The sequence below is a fragment of the Mobula hypostoma genome, chromosome 14 (assembly GCF_963921235.1).
Source record: "Mobula hypostoma chromosome 14, sMobHyp1.1, whole genome shotgun sequence".
Taxonomy (NCBI): domain Eukaryota; kingdom Metazoa; phylum Chordata; class Chondrichthyes; order Myliobatiformes; family Myliobatidae; genus Mobula; species Mobula hypostoma.
Window position 1 is genome coordinate 32,362,106 of NC_086110.1, and position 21,820 is coordinate 32,383,925.

Consider the following 21,820-nt stretch of genomic DNA (forward strand, 5'->3'; position numbering starts at 1 on the left):
CTGCCAGCAATAGTGATAGAGGTGGATACAATAGGGTCTTTTAAGAGATGCTCAGATACTGAGGGAACGTTGTTGTGCTTAGAGGACTATGCGGTAGGGGAATTCTAGTCAGTTTCTAGAGTAGGTTCAGCATAGGGTCGGCACAGCATGATGTGCCAAAGGGCCTGTAATGTGCTGTTAGCTTCTATGTTTCATTTCAAAGTCAGCTGCTCATTGTCTGCTGATAGAAATTATGTACAATCACTGCTAATTTTCATCCCTGTGGAGGTCCTAAGTCCTAATTTTTCACAATAAGAAATAAAGGAAACTGAGTGCACTGAATTTGCAACATAGAATTACCTACAGCCATAAGACCACATAACTGGACAGCCATTTAAATGTATGCTGATACAGATTGTGGCAAGATTGTGCCAGTCTTTGGGAAAGTAAATAGATCAACAAAACTTCCCTCAATATCTTAAATCCATTCATCTATTGTGTCCTCCAATGAACACAAAGATTTTGATTCTAATATTCTCCACTACAGTGCATGACTCTTCATCAAAGGTTCACCAATATCATTTCAAAGGTTTCTATTTGGAAAAGAGGTTAAAATAATGTAATCTCCATTTCTGGTCAAAACCTTGTCTTTAATCAAAGTCATTAATTCTGTAAATACACCATACCCCACAATCAAATAGTGATATTTTCCCAAGCCAACCAAAAATGTTCCTCACTCGAGAAGTTACACAAAAGAGTAACAAACATTTCGTATTTGCATTTATATATGTTATTCGTAAATTAGAAATTTCGAAAACCATTTGGGTTTACTACTTCAATTGAAGTGATAAGATTTTAAAGAATACATTTTATTTTTGTTGAACCAGAAAAAGAAACCTTAAGTTGGATTGAATTGTTTTCCGATCTTGGTAATTTACTTGCAAACATTTCATCACCATACAAGGAGACATCGTCCGTACACTTTTAACTGGTAGCACACTGATGATGTCTCCTCATATGGTGACAAGACATTTACAAGTGAATTCCCAAGATCAGAGAACAACTCAACAAAACTATCAACCACCCAAGCTACATACTTTCCAAATTATTTCCAAACCTTAAGTTCTTCACATTGTCAGAGAAATCCTTGCTGGGCATCTTCAATTAAATGGAATCAGGTGAGCTTATCAAGGACACACCAATATATAGTACAATTATTCAGTACAATTCTAATCAACATTAGGTGTTGTGATTCATGGAGATAAGGCTACAGAATTGATAATCCTTCACAAAGTAACCCAAACTAATATAAACATGAGAAAATCTGCAGATGATGTAAATCAAAGTAAAACACACAAAATGCTGGAGGAACTCAGCAGGCCAGGCAGCATCTAGGGAAAAGAGTAAACAGTCGGCATTTCAACCGAGATCCGTCATCAGGACTTCTGAGTCTTGTTGAAGGCTGTCAGCCCGAAACGTCGACAGTTTGCCTTTCCATAGATCCTGCCTGGCAAGCTAATACAAAGGGCCTATTTGCTTTCACTCATTTATTGGGTGATGGTGTCCTCTCCAAGGCCAAGATTTAATTTCTGTCCCAAAACTGCTTTTGAGAAGACAATGATGAGTGTCCTTCTTGAATGCTGCAATCCTTTCTATGAAGCACTTGTGAGCAGGAACTTACGCAATTAGATCCAGTACTGAAGTAGGAGATTTAATCTATCTGTGAGTGAGGATGGTGGAGTACTTGACGGGAAACTATAGATTAATGGTAAGACTCTTGGCAGTCGGGAGGATCAGAGGGATCTTAGGGTCCGAGTCCATAGGACGCTCAAAGCAGCTGCACAGGTTGACTCTGTGGTTAAGAAGGCATACGGTGTATTGGCCTTCATTAATCGTGGAATTGAATTTAGGAGCCGAGAGGTAATGTTGCAGCTATATAGGACCCTGGTCAGACCCCACTTGGAGTACTGTGCTCAGTTCTGGTCACCTCACTACAGGAAGGATGTGGAAACCATAGAAAGGATGCAGAGGAGATTTACAAGGATGTTGCCTGGATCAGGGAACATGCCTTATGAGAATAGGTTGAGTGAACTCGGCCTTTTCTTCTTGGAGGTGACCTGATAGAGGTGTATAAGATGATGAGAGGCATTGATCATGTGGATAGTCAGAGGCTTTTTCTCAGGGCTGAAATGGTTGCCACGGGCTTAAGATGCTAGGGAGTAGGTACAGAGGAGATGTCAGGGGTAAGTTTTTTTACTCAGAGAGTGGTGAATATATGGAATAGGCTGCCGGCGACGGTGGTGGAGGCGGATACGATAGGGTCTTTTAAGAGACTTTTAGATAGGTACATGGAGCTTAGAAAAATAGAGGGCTTATGGGTAAGCCTAGTAATTTCTAAGGTAGGGACATGTTCGGCACAACTTCGTGGGCCGAAGGGCCTGTATTGTGCTGTAGGTTTTCTATGTTTCTATATGGTGTCTGCACTTATGTCATTCCTGGAGGCAGAGCTTGAAGATTTGAAAGCAGCCTTGAGAAGGCGGGGGCAGAGTTTAGGAGGATGATGGCACCTAACGGCAACTCCTTTGTTTGCATCTTCAGAAACAGCTCTATTTCCATCTTTGATATCTCTTCCCCCGCTTCAAAGTTGTTTTGAAGACTCTGACTTTGTTTCTCTGCGGAAATAGGACCCGCTCTGGGGGCCTCACGACTGGCTGCTTTTCGATAGGCCAAGAATGCGGCCTGGAAGACTAGGGTGGCAGATTTTAATGGCTCTGGAGGCGGGCGGATTCAAGGTCAGTGCCGCCACCTGATATGTCATGGGAGACGGAAGATCGTAAGCAGCGACCTGGCTGCATGTCCGGAGACCCGAGTTCTTTGGGCAGAGTTTGGAAAAAGCGACACAACAGACTTTTAACACCATAAATCAGCAAGTTGCTTTGTTATGTCTCCCCTCTCAGTGTGATACAGGGACACTTCTTTTTCCCTTATTAGGGAGAGAGAAAGCCTGCGGTATGTCGAATTACCGGGTGAATGAATAGTCTTTGAGGTACTGCAAGCATGTGTCTTTATTGATGCTTTGCTGCACATTTGAGTGCTCATGGGGGCGGGGGTGATGCTTGTTTGCTGGTGGGAGGGTCATTGCTTTGCTGCTGCTTATGTGTGGGAGAGGGGAGTTGTGGGGGCATTGGGGTTCTAACATTTGACTGTCATTCATTCTTTGTGGCACTCCTCTGTTTTCATGGATGTTTGCGAAGAAAAAGAATTTCAGGCTGTAAATTGTACACATTTCTCTGACATTAAATGTACTTATTGAACCGCAGAACATTTTGTGGATGGAATAAACTGCATTCAGTGGGACAGTTCTATAGATTCAGACACGTTATCCATTTGACAGGTTTCAAATCTGCATCAACTTCAGTGAATGGTGATGTAGTTCATTATATTTCTGGACTAGTAATCCAGAGGTTTCAACTATGATTACAAAATAAGTTTTCAAATTCTATCCTGACAACTGTGGAACAACATTAAATTGATTAAATATTTTGGTGTTTAAAAATAATCTCAATAATGAAACAAATGGATTGTCAATAAATGCTCCTCTATTTCAAACACCTATACCCAGTCTAGCCAACAAGAAAGTCCAGACCCACACTCCTGACTGCCATTTGAGCAAACTAGCAGGCTACACAGTTACAATAAAATATCCATTAAACAACATATAAATAATGTCATCAGCCCAGATGCCAAATGTAAACAGCGCAAATTCCATTTACTGTCCACTCAAGTTGGAGCAGAAAGGGACCATACCAGGAGAATCTTTCCACAGATGAGTCACACTCACAAAATCGCACTCCACCACAACCCCCAGATAGATCTCATCTTATCAGTGAGACACGCCCACCAGAGTTGGTGGTGCATCTTTACACAGCTCGGAAGGAATGGCATTGGGAATCCTTGGCATTAACTCCAGACATCACAGCATCTTATGGCATCAGGTGAAAAAGTGAGCAGGGAGACCCTCCTGCCATTTACACCTAGCATCCTCCCTCAGCGGATAAAACAGTGCTCCTCCATGTTGAAGAACACTTAGATGCAGCAGTGGGTGTATCTTGGGCTCAAAATATACTCTGGTGGGGAACTTCAAAACCATCGATAACCCCCCTCCATTACCTACAGGGCATGACAGAAATATGGCAGCTTATAATGGTTCACCAGCACCTTCTCAAGGGCAATAAATGTTGCCAGTAAAATCCAAATCCTGAAAATACATCTTTAAAAATCATTACATTAAACTAATTTTGGACAAAATGTTACTCATAATCTGAAGAACTGCAAACCTAATTTTAGTGATTATTCTAAAAGATGTGGTATTTTTATAACATGTTTTACTATCTGGAGACCAATTAAATACTTCTGGCTCAAGGGAAAGGGCAGCCAAATAATGCACACCATTGTCCTTCAAACGGCAAAGAACTAAATTAGCGAGGCTGATGGAGGGATTAATGTTGGTCCAGCATAGAGGGAACTACCTTGTCATTCTCGATTATACAAAGCACAAGAAACCTTGATTTAATGACACATCCATTCGGCTGGATACAATCTTTCATCAACTTCACCTCAGTCACAGTGGGGAAAAAAATTATTCTTGACAACTGGAATATAATCATAAACCAAACATCAGGCAACACACTTAACATGGAACAGATGAGATCGTATTTAATTCTTGTACACTTATTTCTTATTGCAACACCCACTCGTTAAATAAACAATAATTTAAAGAAAATTAATGATTTTGAAAATAAAGACGTAAAATTGTTGTTGGTACCTGGTCATTGATAAATGTGACCAACACTCCAAATAGAATCAAAACCTTAAATATCAGATTTCAAGGCATTTAAATAAATATATGTATATATATTTACAGTATATGTATATATATATCTCTACATACACACATAAGCATCTACATACGTGTATATATATATACTGTATATACACATACAAGTGTGTGCATATATAACGCGTGTATATGCAAATACATAAACTATACCTATTTAGATGCATCAAATTTTTGCCATATTAAAGCACCTCCGTCAGTATACCAGTCTTGCACTGGGTTATCGAGCTGCTTCGCATACTGTATTCTGTTTCCTGGACCAAGGTTTTTAGCTCTAATATTAAAGGAGACAGTGGACACTGTGTCGAGCCTGGAGTGTAACCAGGAGAACTATCTAAAATTTATTCTCCCAACGACGTAAATGTACTTCCTTTTAGGGAAGACTTCTGCATCTGCCTATACAATTAATAACTTAACTTCGATTGCTACAATCTTTCTTTTGGCAAGTATGCTTTTTAGTGTGCCTTCGTCGTCGTTCCTGAAAGTCAATCCGATTAAAACCAAGCAATTTTAGAATTGTGAACTCTCCTTTGTGCTTGTTTAATTCATAAAAGCGACACGAACAAATGTTATTTGAACGATTTCCTGTGCTTCCCCCCAGAGGAGCGTTTCAGCAATATACCTGAAATTCTTATTCTACTCTTTCAATCTTGTGTTTGTATTTATTAGTCCAATCTCATTCGTTCCCTGCACCTGATTGTTGGGTTTGATACCTAACCAACTACAAAAAAAAAACACAAAAGGCAAGGCAACTTACCGGCGATTTTGAATCGTTTTCCTCTTAACCGTTTGATAGTCGTAGTAATCAGATGAAAGCGCTTTAAATAAACAGGAAATTTTACTACCAATTCGTCAAAAGGCAAGCATTTGGCTTCAAGTCTTAAACGTGGATTGCTGCACCGAGCTCAGAAGTAGCAATTTCTACTTTTCGGGTCCTTTTTCCACTTCCGTTTGTCAGCAGCCTGCCTTCCCCAACAGGAAAGGTGCCATTTCAGCTGGGGTTAAAATGCGGAAATGATTCGCAGTATTCACGCGGTAGCATTAACGTTTGTTAGTTTCACACCGGCGCTGCAGTGACCGGTGTACGAGTCTGCAGGCGTGAGGTCCGCAGTCGGTGCTCGCAGCCGCTGCGAATGCGATGCCTTGCCAGGTTGCCCCTTCCCTCCGGCACCGGAGACAATCCTGGCTGGCAGAGGTGTCGGCAGTGCGCTGGGCGGCGCCCCCCAGGTGGGTGAGCGCTAGCCCCCTACAGACCGAAGGAAGGGACGGCGCTCGCCCGGGCACGCTGATACGCCAACCTGAAAATAATTTGTGTAATCCCCTCCGTGAACAATCGGGAGTTGACTTAATCTGGTGCTTTCGGTATTTGAGAAAGACTTTTGGAAGGAGGTTTCGCGTAACTGGGTGCCGTTATTTTCCTATCCGGAATGTATGTATGTATGTACGTTTAAAGAAGACGGGGAAAACATACCATCACAATCTATTAACATAAAACAAAAAGAAACTGGGAAGACTCAATTAGGACAGAAAATGCTGGAAATTCTCGGTATGTCAGGCAGCACCTGAGGGAGGAGAGAGAACAAAAGCAGACCTCATAGGTGAATTCGTGTTTCTTTCTCCACAGTTCCGTGACTGGTTGAATTACTCCTTTCTTCGGTCATTTTCAAGACCGTGGTGTTGCTGGCAAGGCCACCATTTATGGATGAGAGGGGGCTTCATGGAGGTACTGTATAAAATGATAAGAGGCATAGATTCAATGGATAGCTGGTACTTTTTTTTTGTCCCCCAGAGTGGCAATTGCTAGTACCAGAAGAAATCATTTTAAGGCGAGTAGAGGAAAGTTCAGGAGACATGTCAGAGTTGTTTTTTTTACACACAGAGTGGTAAGTACCTGGAATGGACAATGGGGTAGGGGCAGATATATTGGAGCATTTAAGAGACTCTTCAATGGGCATATGGATGAAAGAAAAATGGAGGATTATTGATTGTGGAGTAGGTTAAAAGGCTGGCATAACATTATGGGCTGAATGGTACTGTTCTAGGTTGTGTTCTTCCTGCCTGTTCCAAGAGTAATTCTGATGAGCCACTGCATTCCCTCCAAAGTGTAGCCTTTAGTGAGGTAGCTTCCAGGATTTAGACCCAGCAACATTAATGCTAGGCTGGAGTGCTGTTTGGTGGAGTGTCTGTAACCGTTCATGTTCCCATGTACTTTCTGCTCACGTCCTTTTTAGCAAGGAAGGGTACCAATTTGGGAGGTGCTACCAGATTGTCATGGGTGCATAACTAAGGTCCATTTCTCAGGTGGCACGTACTGATGCTAGGGGAATTAAATGTTTGAGGTTTTTCTTGGGACACCAAGTTTGTCCCAGAAGGTGTCAGGCTTCCAGAAAGTTGTTTGTGTCAGTAACTCTTATCCAGGCATTTGGAAGTATTCTATCGTGTTCCTGACTTTTGTCTTTTGGGTGATGAGTAGGCTTTGGGGAATGAGTAATTATATTGTGGCAGGTCCATTTGGATATCTGACCCTTAGCATAGTAGAGGATGCAGCAACGATAATACTATTGAATATCAAGAGTGGGTAACTAGACCCTTGCTGGACCTTGCATTTCCATGTGTAAAGTTTGTTTGCCATTTATCAACCCATACCTGAATGTTGTCCAACTTTAAGTACAGGCAGGCATCATTGGTTAAGAATGTGTGAATAGAACAGAACATTGTGCAACCATCACCAAATATCACCAAGAAGGACAAGAACAGGAGATAATGGGACAGAATCAGTTACAGATACCTGTCCAAGTTGCATTCTACCCTGAAGTGGAAATATATTGACAATTCTTCAGTACTGCTGGGTCTAAATCCTAGAAATTGCTACCCCAAACACTGTGAGAGAACCTTAAGTGGAGGGACTGAATGGTTCAGGGTAAGTATCGATGACCTTCTGAAGGAATGGTCATTAATGAAGGTCATTGGAGATCAGACATGGTCCCTAAGAATCTAATGTGGTGACGTTCTGAGACTAGGATATTTAACCAACAACAAACTCAACTACCTTCCCTCATTCGAGGGGTAACTATCTAGAGACTTGTTTGTGACTTTGATGTCCTTTGACTTCACTTTGATTCCACATTCAGTCAAATGCTGCCTTGATGTTTAGGGTAAGCATTGTCATTTCACCTCTGGAATTCAACACTCTGATCCTTGTTTGGACTCTTGCAATATTTTTAATATATTGTTTGCCATTGGTGGTAAACTATTCATCTGAATAGGTCAAATGATTTTTGTTCAGAAAGTCCCATTTAAAGGTTATTTTATTATCAAAGTGTGTACACGGAGTGCAACTCTGAGATTTGCCTTCTCCGGATAGCCATAAAATACAAAAAACCATAGAAGCAGTTGAAAGAAAGATATTAATCCCTCTCCGCATGAAGAGAGAAACAAAAACTCTCAAACCCCGAACACCCCCAACCCTTCCCTCGCACAAAATCTGAAAGATAACCCCAAACCCCCAGCCCACCAATCGGCAACAAGAAAGATTGGGCAAGAATGGAAAAAACAAACAGAACTGAAAGAGGCCAAAATAAACTACAGTTAATTTGAAATATAGTCCCATCCATAAATCTCAGAATTTCGATAACATCCCTAAGAGCATTGGGACACAGTAGCCTCCCCGAGGGCAGTGAATCAAATCAGTGACCTCTCCGACGGACGTGACTCAGAACAGCGACCCCTCCGATGGCAGCGAATTGAACCAGTGGCCTCTCTGAGGGAAGCAACGCTTTCTGAGGTTGAGGACTTCAAGTTCGGTTGTTCTTGGAGGTAAAAAGGGAGGTGACAGTCTGACAAAGGCTGAGATAAAATGGGGGATCTTTTAATAAATTAGATGACTACAAAATGAGTTGAGCATCTGGGAATCACTAAATAACGCAAGACAATGCTTCTGAAAGCTAAAAATCTGTAATATTTTGGGCTGGCAAAAGATCAGTCCAAAAATTCCTCATTTACATTTCCTCCAATCTAAATCCAGTTTTAACATCATTGTTACTGAGTTGGGTGTGTTTAATTAGCCGACAAAGCAAGGACTTTCAAATGGAATATACCCAGGAGAATGTGAAGACTATTTTAGCTGCATTCCTCTATTGGAAGTTGTAACTTTTGTTAAGCCACATGTTAAATTGTAGTCCAGGAGACATTGCTGATTAACCACAATGACGACTGCCAACCCCGTTCTTGCAACACCCAATAACATACAGAAAAAATGGCTTACACACAACTTGTGTAAATCTTTCCAGCTACATATACACTTAAAAAAACCTACTGAAATGATTATGAACATACATTTCAGATATTGCTTTCACAAAAAAAAATTTCATTAGATCTTAGTTGGGGTTTTGAGCTCCTTGTTCAGTAGCTTCCACAGTGTGCCTCAGAGTGATTGTGGACAATATTGACAAAGTCAAGATATTTTGACTTCAACACTTTAATTCTATCTAAGACAAAACCAAGGCTGATAATTTAATGCAATTCTGTGAGCAGGGTACTATTAAAAGAGCTGGAGGAACTCAGCAAGTCAGACAGCATCTCAGCCCAAAACATAGACTGTTTACTTTTTTTCCAAAGATGCTGCCTGGCCTGCTGAGTTCCTCCAGCATTTTGTGTGTGGATCCCCCAAAACTCCAGATTTTCTCATGTTTGTAACGTTAACAGAGATTGTGCCTTCTGCAATGATTGTGAGAACTTGGTGTGCACAAATAGCTTATATGTTACCACAGAGTTCTCACTTCAGAAGGAAGTTGCTTTGAGACATTCTGGAATCAGTGAAGAGTTGCAAGTTGCATGGCTTTATTTGCACAGAAGCAAACCTACAAGTGCTGAGCTACAGGACAAACTGAAGTGACCTGGAGGTGCTAATTACTTTTGGTTTGTTTTTTCAACTGTTGTAAAGTAGTTAGATTGTTAGATGTGTTGATTATAGTTTGAACTCTCTTCTTCTGGCAACCTTTCTGTTTCTGTGGCAGGATGGTATTTCAGCCATTTTGCATTGTATTTTAGCAAGTAACCAATAGGCCTTAACCAAAGAGACAAAGCACATATGATAGGGCTAATAAACAGATCAACTGCACACTAACAGAGAACAACTGTGCAGAAGATCTGAAATAAAGAAGAAGTAGTTCTGGAATCACTCAGCAAATTTGACAGCAACAAACAGTAACTCATTTTTTTCTCTTTAAGGATGCTGCCTGATTTAAGTAGTAGAGTGGATTCCCACTTATATTGAGCAATTCTTAAAGAACAGAAACTAAACAAGAAAATAGCTGGGATCTACTCATTTATTTAAGACATGTTCCACTTAATTGGGACCTGAGACAGTTGTTGAGTAGTTTCCAACCAGCATCAGTCATGTGCATTTGTGTGGCCGTTAAACACAGTTTGTGTTCAAAAAGCAGTGATTTTTCTTACTAATAAGAAGAGAAGTCAACAGTAAGACAATTTGGAAATGTTTTCGAACGAGAAAATCTGCAGATGCTGGTAATCCAAGCAACACACACAAAATGCTGGAGGAACTCAGCAGACAGCATCTATGGAAAAAGTACCCTCAACGTTTCAGGCTGAAATGCTTCAGTAGGACCCAAAGGGTTTCGCCCCAAAACATTGACTGTACTCTTTTTTCATAGATGCTGTCTGGCCTGCTGAGTTCCTCCAGCACTTTGTGTGTGTTGCTCGGATTTCCAGCATCTGACGATTTTCTCGTGTTTTTTCACTACTTCAAGTTAAGAACTACAAAGAATTTGAAGATATTAACAATCATCATGAATGTTACAATGAAAATGAAGATTTGCAGGATGCAATTGGCAAAAGCTTTGTATGAAGGCAGTCTATTATCTGCACTAGGTGTCTGAACTAATTTTGTTAATTTATAGACAATCAAAAGAACATGGCAGTGTACAATGCTTGAATTCGTCCATAAGTAGGACAACCTATGGACTCTTCATCTCATGTTCTCAATATTAATTGCTTATTGATTTATTAAAATTATTATATTTGCAGCATTTGTTGTCTTTTCTACATTGGCTGTTTGTCCATCCTGTTCAGTGCGGTCTTTCATTGATTCCATTGAGTTTCTTGGATTTACTGTGTATGTTTGCAAGAAAATGAATCTCAGAGTTGTATATGGTGACATGTAAGTACTTTGATAATAAATTTACTTTGAACTTCTGATCATGATTATCAGCTACTACAGTTTTATAGTACTGTAGTAGTATTGGTAATGTTCTAATTTGTTCTGCATTTTGTTTAAATACATAATGTGTTACTCAGTTAAATAATTTGCCTTTTTAACTATTTCCACGAAACTTCAGCTATTTGGGGAATCTGCTTAATTGGATCAAAATGATCTGGCCCTGATGGTCCTGATGTGATGTGTACTGTATTTCCATCATTTTTGTATTTTTATTAATTAAGCTTGTTTGGTATGCTATTTACCAACATTGTGTAACAAAGTTAAAATTAACAATCCTGCCCATTTTTGAAATGAGAATGGACAGATGCCTGGCACTCATTGTTATTCATTAATCAAATGTAATTAGGTCATTAGGGAATTTTAATTAGCCACATGCATGTCATGGCAACATATTAAGCTATTGTTAAAACAGAAAATGCCACTTGCCCAGTGTGGCAGGTGGAGAGTTTTCACATCAAAACTAAATATGTAACTAAGAAACTAATTTGAATGAACAGATTCCTACTCCTATTGTCTAGAGACCAAATTCTTCAGGTGAATATACCAGCAGCATTGAGTTGACCAAAATAGTTAGACACTCACAGGAAAAACTCATTTGAAAGTGAAATTCCACTTCGTCAAATAGATATGAATCACTATTCTGCATAGTTAAACAATGCAGTATTTTAAACTAATAAATTCACTCATAAGAATGTGGCTGACCTGATTCATTTGTATCTTAAATATTTTCCCCATGATTAACTGTCCAGATCCTGTTGACTTCAGTACTCTAGCACTGTCATGAATTTTTCCATCCTTATTCAAAAACCATGTATCTGTGAGATCCAATTTATACTTTTATCACTGGTAAATCATTTGAAAAATGAACATTAAATCCTTCATAGCTGGGAACCTCAGATCCACTTTCATGTTTAGCACCTATTCACAATATCTCTCACTAATTGTCCCAAATCATTAAACACCATAATTTTTTCCTCGAACTTAATATCTGAGCACCAGCCTACAGTATTCTCCTTCAGGCTTTTCTGCAGACCCAACTTTACATGAAGGTAACCTTACCCTGAATACTTCTGCTCTGTTTAGGTTAACTGTCAATTCTTAGTTCTTGCAACAAGTTCATGCATTATAATTTTATTTGAATCTATAACAGCTGGATAGTTAACCACCTCTACTTCTAAAATGTTTGGTAAAATAATGGTAAAGGGAAAATATTTTTGTTGTCATCTATATGCCCATCCCATAAAAAGAAACATTTTCTGACCTGCTTTTTGCACGTGCAGAGCTTACATGAGAAGTCTGTTTAGTTTTATACAAATAGTACACAGATAGTATAATGGTTATTTTCTACTTCATCTTGTGTAATAAGATGGACCTATTATGTTCCTCCATAGTAAGGGATAAATGAACGCAGTATGATAGAATTGGATATCCTGTTTGGGAAAGACTTAAATCCTTTTATGTGGGTTGATGGATGCTTTGGCCACGTTCCACAAGAACAAGACCAATACAGTTTACTCATTCATGAGTAAGGTGACGGAGGATGTTGCCAAAAATTCAGTCATGCAACTCTCACTCTCCAGTACCCTGCTCACTATAGACCAGTATGTGTTCAACAGATGCACTCAGCTCCAGACCTCCATAGAACACTACGGCACAGTAAACAGGCCATTTGGCCCTTCTAGTCTGTGCCGAAACATTATTCCGCTAGTCCCATTGACCTGCATCCAGTCCATAACCCTCCAGACCTCTCCCATCCATGTATCTATCCAATTTATTCTTAAATCACAAGAGTGAGCCACACTTACCACGTCAGATGGCAGCTCGTTCCACATTCCCACCAGTCTCTGAGTGAAGAAGGTCCCCCTAAACCTTTCACCCTAAAGCCATGTCCTCTTGTATTTATCTCTCCTCATCTAAGTGGAAAGAGCCTGTTCACATTTACTCTGTCTATACCCCTCATAATTTTGTAAACCTCTATCAAATCTCCCCTCATTCTTCTACGCTCCAAGGAATAAAGTCCTAACCTGGTCAATCTTTCCCTGTAACTCAACTCCTGAAGACCTGGCAACATCCTAGTAAATCATCTCTGCACTCTTTCAATCTTATTGATATCCTTCCGATAGTTAGGTGACCAGAACTGTACACAATACTCCAAATTTGGCCTCACCAATGTCTTATACAACCTCCCCATAACATCCCAACGCCTATACTCAATACTTTGATTTATGAATGCCAGGATGCCAAAAACTTTCTTTACAACCCTGTCTACCTGTGATGCCACTTTTAGGGAATTATGTATCTGAACTCCCAGATCTCTTTATTCCTCCGCACTCCTCAGTGCCCTACCATTTACTGTGTATGTCCTACCTTGATTTGTCCTTCCAAAATGCAACACCTCATACTTGACTGCATTAAATTCCATCTGCCATTTTCTGGCCCATTTTTCCAGTTGGTCCAGATCCCTCTGCAAGCATTGAAAGCCTTCCTCGCTGTCCACAACACCTCCAATCTTACTGTCATCAGCAAACTTGCTGATCCAATTTACCACAATATCATCTAGATCATTGATATAGACAACAAACAACAATGGTCCCAGTACAGATCCTTGAGGCACACCACTCACAGGCCTCCAGTCTGATAAGCAATCATCCACTACCACTCTCTGTCTTCTCCCACACAGCCAGTTTCGAATCCAGTTTACAACCTCTCCATGGATACCTAGTGTCTGAACCTTCTGAACTAACCTCCCATGTGGGACCTTGTCAGAGGCCTTACTAAAGTCCATGTAGACAACATCCACAGCCTTTCCTTGGTCTACTTTCTTGGTAACCACCTCAAAAAACTCTACAAGATTCATTAAACACAATCTACCACTCACAAAGCCAGACTGACCATCCTTAATCAGCCCTTGGCTGTCCAAGTATTTGTATATCTGATCTCTCAGAACACCTTCCAATAATTTACCTACTACTGATGTCAGGCTCAGCGGCCTATAATTACCTGGTTTACTTTTGGAGCCTTTTTTAAACAATGAACAACATGAGCTACCCTCCAATCCTCCGGCACCACACCCTTGGCTAAGGACATTTTAAATATCTCTGCCAGGGCCCTGCAATTTCTACACTAGTCTCTCTCAAGGTCTGAGGAACTATCATGTCAGGCCTGGGTGATTTATCTACCTTTATTTGCTGTAAGACAGCAAGCACCTCCTCCTCTTTAATCTCTGTATGTTCCATGACACTGCTGCTTGTTTCCCTTCCTTCCATATACGCTATGCCAGTTTCCTGAGTAAATACTGATGCAAAAAAATTGTTTAAGATCTCCCCCATCTCGTGAGGCTCCACACATAGATGACCACTTTGATCTTCTAGCCGACCAATTTTGTCCCTTACTATTCTCTTACTCTTAATATACTTGTAGAAACCCTTCGGGTTTACCTTCACATTATCTGCCAAAGCAATCTCATTCTTTTTGCCTTCCTGATTTCCTTCTTAAGTATTTTCTTACATTTTCTATACTGTTCAAGTACCTCATTTGTTCCTTGTTGCCTATACCTACTATGCACCTCTCTCTTTTTCTTAACCAGATCGCCAATATCCCTTGAAAACCAAGGTTCCCTATGCCTGTTAACTTTGCCTTTAATCCTGGCAGGAACATGCAAACTCTGCACTCTCAAAATTTCACCTTTGAAGGCCTCCACTTACTGAACACATCCTTACCAGAAAACAACTTATCCCAATCCACTCTTCCTAGATCCTTTCTCATTTCCTCAAAATTGGCCCTTCTCCAATTTAGAACCATAACTCGAGGACCAGACCTATCCTTATCCATAATTAACTGGAAACTAAAGACATTATGGTCACTGGACCCAAAATGTTTGCCTACACATATTTCCGTCACCTGACCTGTCTGGTTCCCTAATAGGAGATCAAGTATTGCATCTTCTCTCATTGGTACCTCTATATATTGATTTAGAAAACTTTCCTGAACACATTTGACAAACTCCACACCATCTAACCCTTTCACAGTGTGGGAGTCCCAGTCAATATGTGGAAAGTTAAAATCCCCTACTAATACAACTTCCTGCTTCTTACATCGGTCTGCTGTCTCTCTACAGATTTGCTCCTCCAATTCTCTCTAACTATTGGGCGGTCTATAATACAACCCTATTAGTGTGGTCACACCTTTCCCATTTCTCAGCTCCACCCATATGGCCTCAGTAGACAAACCCTCTGGACTGTCCTGTCTACGCACAGCTGTGATATTCTCCCTGACTAGTAATGCCAGTCCTCCCCCTTTCATCCCTCTTCCTCTATCACATCTGAAACAACGGAACCCGGAACATTAAGCTGCCAGTCCTGCCCCTTCTGCAACCAAGTCTCACTAATAGCAATAATGTCATAATCCCATGTGCCAATCCACACCCTAAGCTCATCTGCCTTACCTACAATACTCCTAGCATTGAAATAAATGCACCTGAGAACATTTCTATCATGTACAAACCTTTGATTATTGTCTATACATACAGTCCTCGCATGACCTTTGCTCTAACACTCTGGTTCCCCTCCCCCTGCAAATCTAGTTTTAATCCCCCTGAGCAGAACTAGCAAACCTACCCGCAAGGATGTTAGTCCCTCTCCAGTTCAGGTGCAAACCGTCTGGTCGGAACAGGTCCCACCTTCCCTGGAACAAAACCCAATTGTCCAGAAACATGAAGCCTTCCCTCCTGCACCATCTCCTTAGCCACGTATTTAGCTGCATTATCTTCCTATTTCTAGCCTCACTAGCACGTGGCACAGGTAGCAATCCTGAGATTGCAACCCTGGAGGTCCTGTCCTTCAACTTTGCACCTAATTCCCCATACTCTCTTTGCGGGACCTCCTCCTCCTTCCTATCCATGTCATTGGTCCCTATATGGACCATGACATCTGGCTGCTCACCCTCCCTCCTGAGAATACCGAGAACTCGATCCGAGATATTGCGGACCCTGGCACCAAGGAGGCAACAAACCATCCGGGATTCTCAATCTGTCCCACAGAACCTCTTATCATAGAAACATAGAAACATAGAAAATAGGTGCAGGAGTAGGCCATTCGGCCCTTCGAGCCTGCACCGCCATTTATTATGATCATGGCTGATCATCCAACTCAGAACCCAGCCTTCCCTCCATACCCCCTGACCCCTGTAGCCACAAGGGCCATATCTAACTTCCTTTTAAACATAGCTAATGAACTGGCCTCAACAGTTTGCTGTGGCAGAGAATTCCACAGATTCACCACTCTCTGTGTGAAGAAGTTTTTCCTAATCTCGGTCCTAAAAGGCTTCCCCTCTATCCTCAAACTGTGACCCCTCGTTCTGGACCTCCCCAACATCGGGAACAATCTTCCCGCATCTAGCCTGTCCAATCCCTTTAGGATCTTATACGTTTCAATCAGATCCCCCCTCAATCTTCTAAATTCCAACGAGTACAAGCCCAGTTCATCCAGTCTTTCTTCATATGAAAGACCTGCCATCCCAGGAATCAATCTGGTGAACCTTCTTTGTACTCCCTCTATGGCAAAGATGTCTTTCCTCAGATTAGGGGACCAAAACTGCACACAATACTCCAGGTGTGGTCTCACCAAGGCCTTGTACAACTGCAGTAGTACCTCCCTGCTCCTGTACTCGAATCCTCTCGCTATAAATGCCAGCATACCGTTCGCCTTTTTCACCGCCTGCTGTACCTGTATCTGTCCCCCTAACTATCAAATCCCCTATCACTACTGCTCTCCTCTTTTCCCTCCTTCCTTTCTGAGCTGAGGGTCCAGTCTCGGTGCCAGAGATGTGACTACTACAACTTGTCCCTGGTAGGTGGTCCCCACCAACATTATCCAAAACGTTGTACTTATTATTGATGGAAACAGCCACAGGGGTGCTCTGCTCATTCTGTCTACTCCCCTTCCCTCTCCTGACAGTCACACAGCTTCCTGCCTCCTGACTTTTAGGGGTGACTGTCTCCCTGAAACTCTTGTCTATTTCTGCCTCTGCCTCACAAATGATCCGAAGTTCATCCAGCTCCAGCTCTAATTCCCTAACTCGGTTTGTCAGGAGCTGCAGCTGGATGCACCTTTTACAGGTGTAGTCATCAGGGACAATTGTGCTGTCCCTGACTTCCCACATACTGCATATGGAGCACTGCCCCCATTACCTACTCCTAAGTTAATTAAATTAATTAAAGGAACTTACCCAGCCTTACCTCACTGGGAGCAGGCTCGTCCTCAGCTCGCCGAAGCCTCTTGAGGCAAAGCCTCAATGCTCCACTCCTACCCTGAGCCACTCACACACTGGCCGCTCCTCTTCAGTTACCCCCCCCTTTTATTAGTCCCTGCCAATTATCTGAAGTACCCACTCCCTCTTATCAACTAATCAACATTCCGTTTAACCCTTCAGTTGCCCTCCACGCTCCTTTTTAAAGCACAGTCACCTGAGCTGCTTCCCAGCACTCAGCACTCGCTCTCCCGAGCCTCTCACTCCTCCTGCTGCAACCCTCCTTGATCACACTGCCCATACCTCATCATACTTCTGGTCTAAATATGTACCAGAAAGCTGAGTTTCAAGATGAGGTGAAGTAACTGTCTATACTCAAGGTAGCATTTCGGTATGGCATCTAGAAAATATGATAAGATTGAAATTATTAGGTATTAAGGGAAACGCACTAATAGATTGAATCTTACCTCACATAAAGGAGGATGGTTTTGGTTGTTGGAGTTTCTGATTACTGGAGTTTCTTGGGGCTGTGTTCTAGGCAGAAGTGACTCAAACTGTTTTATCAATGACTTTCCTTCCATTGTAAGTTGAGAGACGGGGCGGTGGGGGGGTGCTAATGATTGCATGGTATACAATTCCATTGGCAATTCCTCAACAAAAACAAAGGTACCCAGGTGTATGTGCAGCAAAGCCTAGACTCTCACCAGAAAATTTTCAGGCTGTGACCAAGAGGAAATCCATTTTCCGACCCTTGACTTTCAACAGTATGTCCAATACTGACTCCACCCTTCCTCTGCATCCTGCAGATTATCACCGAATTGGAACTACAAGAACTACTGAAAAGCTAATATTCTGCCTTAATGACTCACTTCCATACACTCTATTCTTTTCCATGTTCCACATGCCACAGGAATACGATACTTGCCTTGTTTCCAAGATAACTCAAGAAAATGAACACTCTGCACTACACAGAACAGACCAACCCAGTTTACTGGCATCCTCATCCATCTTTCTAAACACGCCTTCGCTCCATCGTGGATATGCAGCAGCTGCAGACTGTACTACACCCTATCCTCGTTATATGCGTCTTCAGAATATGCGGATTCACAGTTATGCGAGGAACTTATTTCTACCAACGTCTCATTATATGCGTCCAAAATTCACAGTTCTGCGAGGAGCACTGCTTTCCCGCCAATACGAGTCAGGTGCGTTTGCCTCACAATTTCACTCCCGCCACTCTCGCATTGGTTTTGACAAGGTGTGGGTGCGCGATCTTAAACTTTTGTTGGTTTTACCTATGGTGCAGTGATCTTGTGCTTGAAATATTTAATTATTCCTCCTAAACGTCCAATGTCATGTCTTGGGCCGTCAGCCGAGCGGCAGAGAACCACTTTAACACTTGAAAAACAGTTGGAAATTATAAACAGCGCGGCATCAGCTGAAGGTAACACAGCTCTGGGATGCTATTGCCGGAGACAGAATCTTGCCTTTAAAGTTCTTTTGTTGCTTGACAATGCGCCAGCCCATCCTAGACATTTGGACAGCATTCATCCTAACATAACAGTGCGTTTCCTGCCGCTTAACACAACATCGCTGATTCAACCACTCAACAAAGGTGTGATCCACATTCAAGGCGTATGTATTTTTTTACGGCGAACTATCTCTCAGATGCTGCAAGCAACAGACGATTTTGAAAATCCCAGGAGTTTACCAACGGTGAGGGAATGGTGGAAGTCAGAACACTTAACACAAATGGCGATGGACATGGACCCACGTTTAGAACGGAGTCAGCATTTCAGTCGTTCCCTTCCGTCAGCCCTTCTCCCCTACAAGCAAATTTATGCTGAAAAATAAAATGCTGCCAAGCAAACAACCCTCACCACTTCATGCAAATCGCTGTAATCTTTTGCTGCCGGCAGTTCTAAGAGTTCTGTGAGTCTTCCTTCACCCCTTGCTGTGCTTGATATTATCCTGACGACCACAACCATCCACCTTATCCGTGTAAAGCTGCCCGACACCACAACAACCACTCATCTCCCGGAGCGAACACACCTGCCACTGTTGGTGAGTACTGTACACCAGAGGATGTTAACTTTCTATGATTTATAACATTGAATATTACCTTAAATTGATTAAGTATAATACGAAAATTGGCTTGTAGTACTGCTTTTGTGTGGTATTGGTATAAAAATGTGAATACAGATAAAACATATTTAGGAAGCCCTCTGGAACGCATCCCTATTTTCCCCATTTAAATAATTACTCATATTATGCGATTTCACATTATGCGTCAACTTCGAGGAACGTATTCCTCGCATATAACGAGGATAAGGTGTATCTAAAAACTGAACTGCATGTAATTGGCCAGCCTTCTGTGAAAGTGCCTTTTAATTCCACAATCACTCTGAGTTTGTAATTGTTGAATGGCAATTTGGTTCTTTGTTGTCACGTGTACCGAGGGATAGTGAAAAACTTGTTTTGCAGATAGTTCATGGAGATTAATTCATTACCAAAGCACACTGAAGTAGTACAAAGTAAAAATAATGAAGTGGTACAGTTAGAGAAAGTACATTGCAGGTAGACAATAAGGTGCAAAACGAGATAGATTGAGGTCAATAAACCATCTTATAGTACGGAGAACTGGTCAATTGTCTTAAAACAGAAGAATAGAAGGTGATCCTTGTTTTCAGGCTTTTTGTTTCTTCTGCTTGATGGGAGGGTCCGGGTAAGAAGAGAGAACATCTGGGGTGATTGGGCAGGTTGCTCTACTGAGACATTATGAAATGGAGACAGAGTCCATGGAGGGGAGGGTGATGAGCTGTGTCCACTCCTCCCTGCAATTTTTTTTCGCCGTCATGGACAAAGCTGTTGCCATACTAAGCCATAATACTCTGGAGAGGATGCTTTCTATGCTGCGTCAATAAAAATTGTTGAAGGTTAAAGGGTACATGTCAAATTTCTTTAGCCTCCTGAGGAAGTGGAGGTGCTGGTGAGCTGTCGACATAGTTGGACCAGGACAGGTGATGGTACAATATTTGCAGAACATCTGTTAGGGTGTATTCTGGACTTAAGGTGTATAGCAAAATATTAACTTCAGCAACCAATCCTTAGACCTGAACATAGACTGTAGATTGCATTTAAAATGCAGCTCTGGACAACTGGTTGCAAAAGCTGAAAACGGTAGTTAATTGAAAAAAACACACTGCTAATTAACATTGTCTGGAGTGTGGGTGAGAAGAAAGAGGTGTGAACATTTTATGTAATTCAAATAAAGCATTGTAAATACAGAATTTTCCTTTGATCTTTAGCATATAAAATGTCATGTAATGTTGGGTTAAGCAGATCTCTTCCTCCAAAAATGTCTCAGTATGATGACTGCTGCTTGTTTTTTTATTGAATAAACCACTTCTGAATCTACTAGCTTCACATTACAATACACCAGATTACGCAACGTTTATCAAGCTGCCATAGAAGTAGAACTGCCAATTTCTACAATGCTCTGTACTCTTTGGTGATCGTACAATTGTCAGTGCATACATCTGCCAAGTCAACACAGTGGAAGAGCAACAGCAGGTTTCATTGCAACTTTGATGTTTGCACCCTATTATCGATGGAGCTGTGTCCGACCTCATATAACTGATTTTTTTTTGTGATGGCTGCAGTTGTTGTTAGACAAGGGATGAAATGAAAGCAAATCAGCAGGGCTTAACTTCCTTGGCTGATATAAAACTTGAAAATCATACACCTGGGCCTGAAGTATCTGGTGCTTAGTGCCAGTGAGCATTTGCATTTGGGAGCATCAAGCAGACAGCCATACAGCACAGAAACAGATCTTTCAGCCCACAATATTAAAGTTTAGCTTCACTTGTTACATGTACATCAAAATACAGTTGTGTGTTGTTTGCATCAATGGCCAATACTGTCCAAGAACGTTCCGGGAGCCGTCTGCAAGTGTCGCCGTGCTTCAAGGAACAACATGGTATGCCCACAACTTACTCACCCTAACTGGTACATCTTGGAAATGTGGGAGAAAATCAGAGCACCTGGAGGAAACCCATATCATTACAGAGAGAAGCTTCTCACAGACACAAATTGAAATCCCACTGTAAAGTGCTATGCTAACCACTACACTACCATGCTGCCATCTATAGTGACCATCTGCAATAGTCCCATTTCCTAGTACTTGGTCCATAACACACTGTGTTTAGGTGATGCAAATGCTTTTTCAAAATGGGCGTACAAGAGTCTCTGCCTCCACCTCCACCACCTTCTCAGGGGGCACATTCCAGAAGCAATCACCCTCTGGGTAAAAAAAAATCTTCAGATTCCTTCCAAATCCTTTTCTCTCAAACTCTTCCCACTGGCTTTATACATCCTTGCCACGTGGGAAAGAGCGTCTTACTATCTTCCCTATCCAAGGTCTCCCTTCAGCCTTATGAAATCCAAAGAAATCAACCCTA

At 41.6% G+C, this 21,820-nt stretch overlaps 1 protein-coding gene across 1 annotated transcript in view; it reads right to left on the reverse strand.

Moving 5' to 3' along the window:
• Positions 1–6,048, reverse strand: part of adcy7 (adenylate cyclase 7) — a 155,561-nt gene extending 149,513 nt beyond the window's left edge. Inside the window, exon 1 of the mRNA XM_063066894.1 lies at positions 5,634–6,048. The gene's annotated coding sequence lies outside the window, so the exon portion shown is untranslated. The remainder of the gene's footprint in view (positions 1–5,633) is intronic.
• Positions 6,049–21,820: the final 15,772 nt, after the last annotated feature.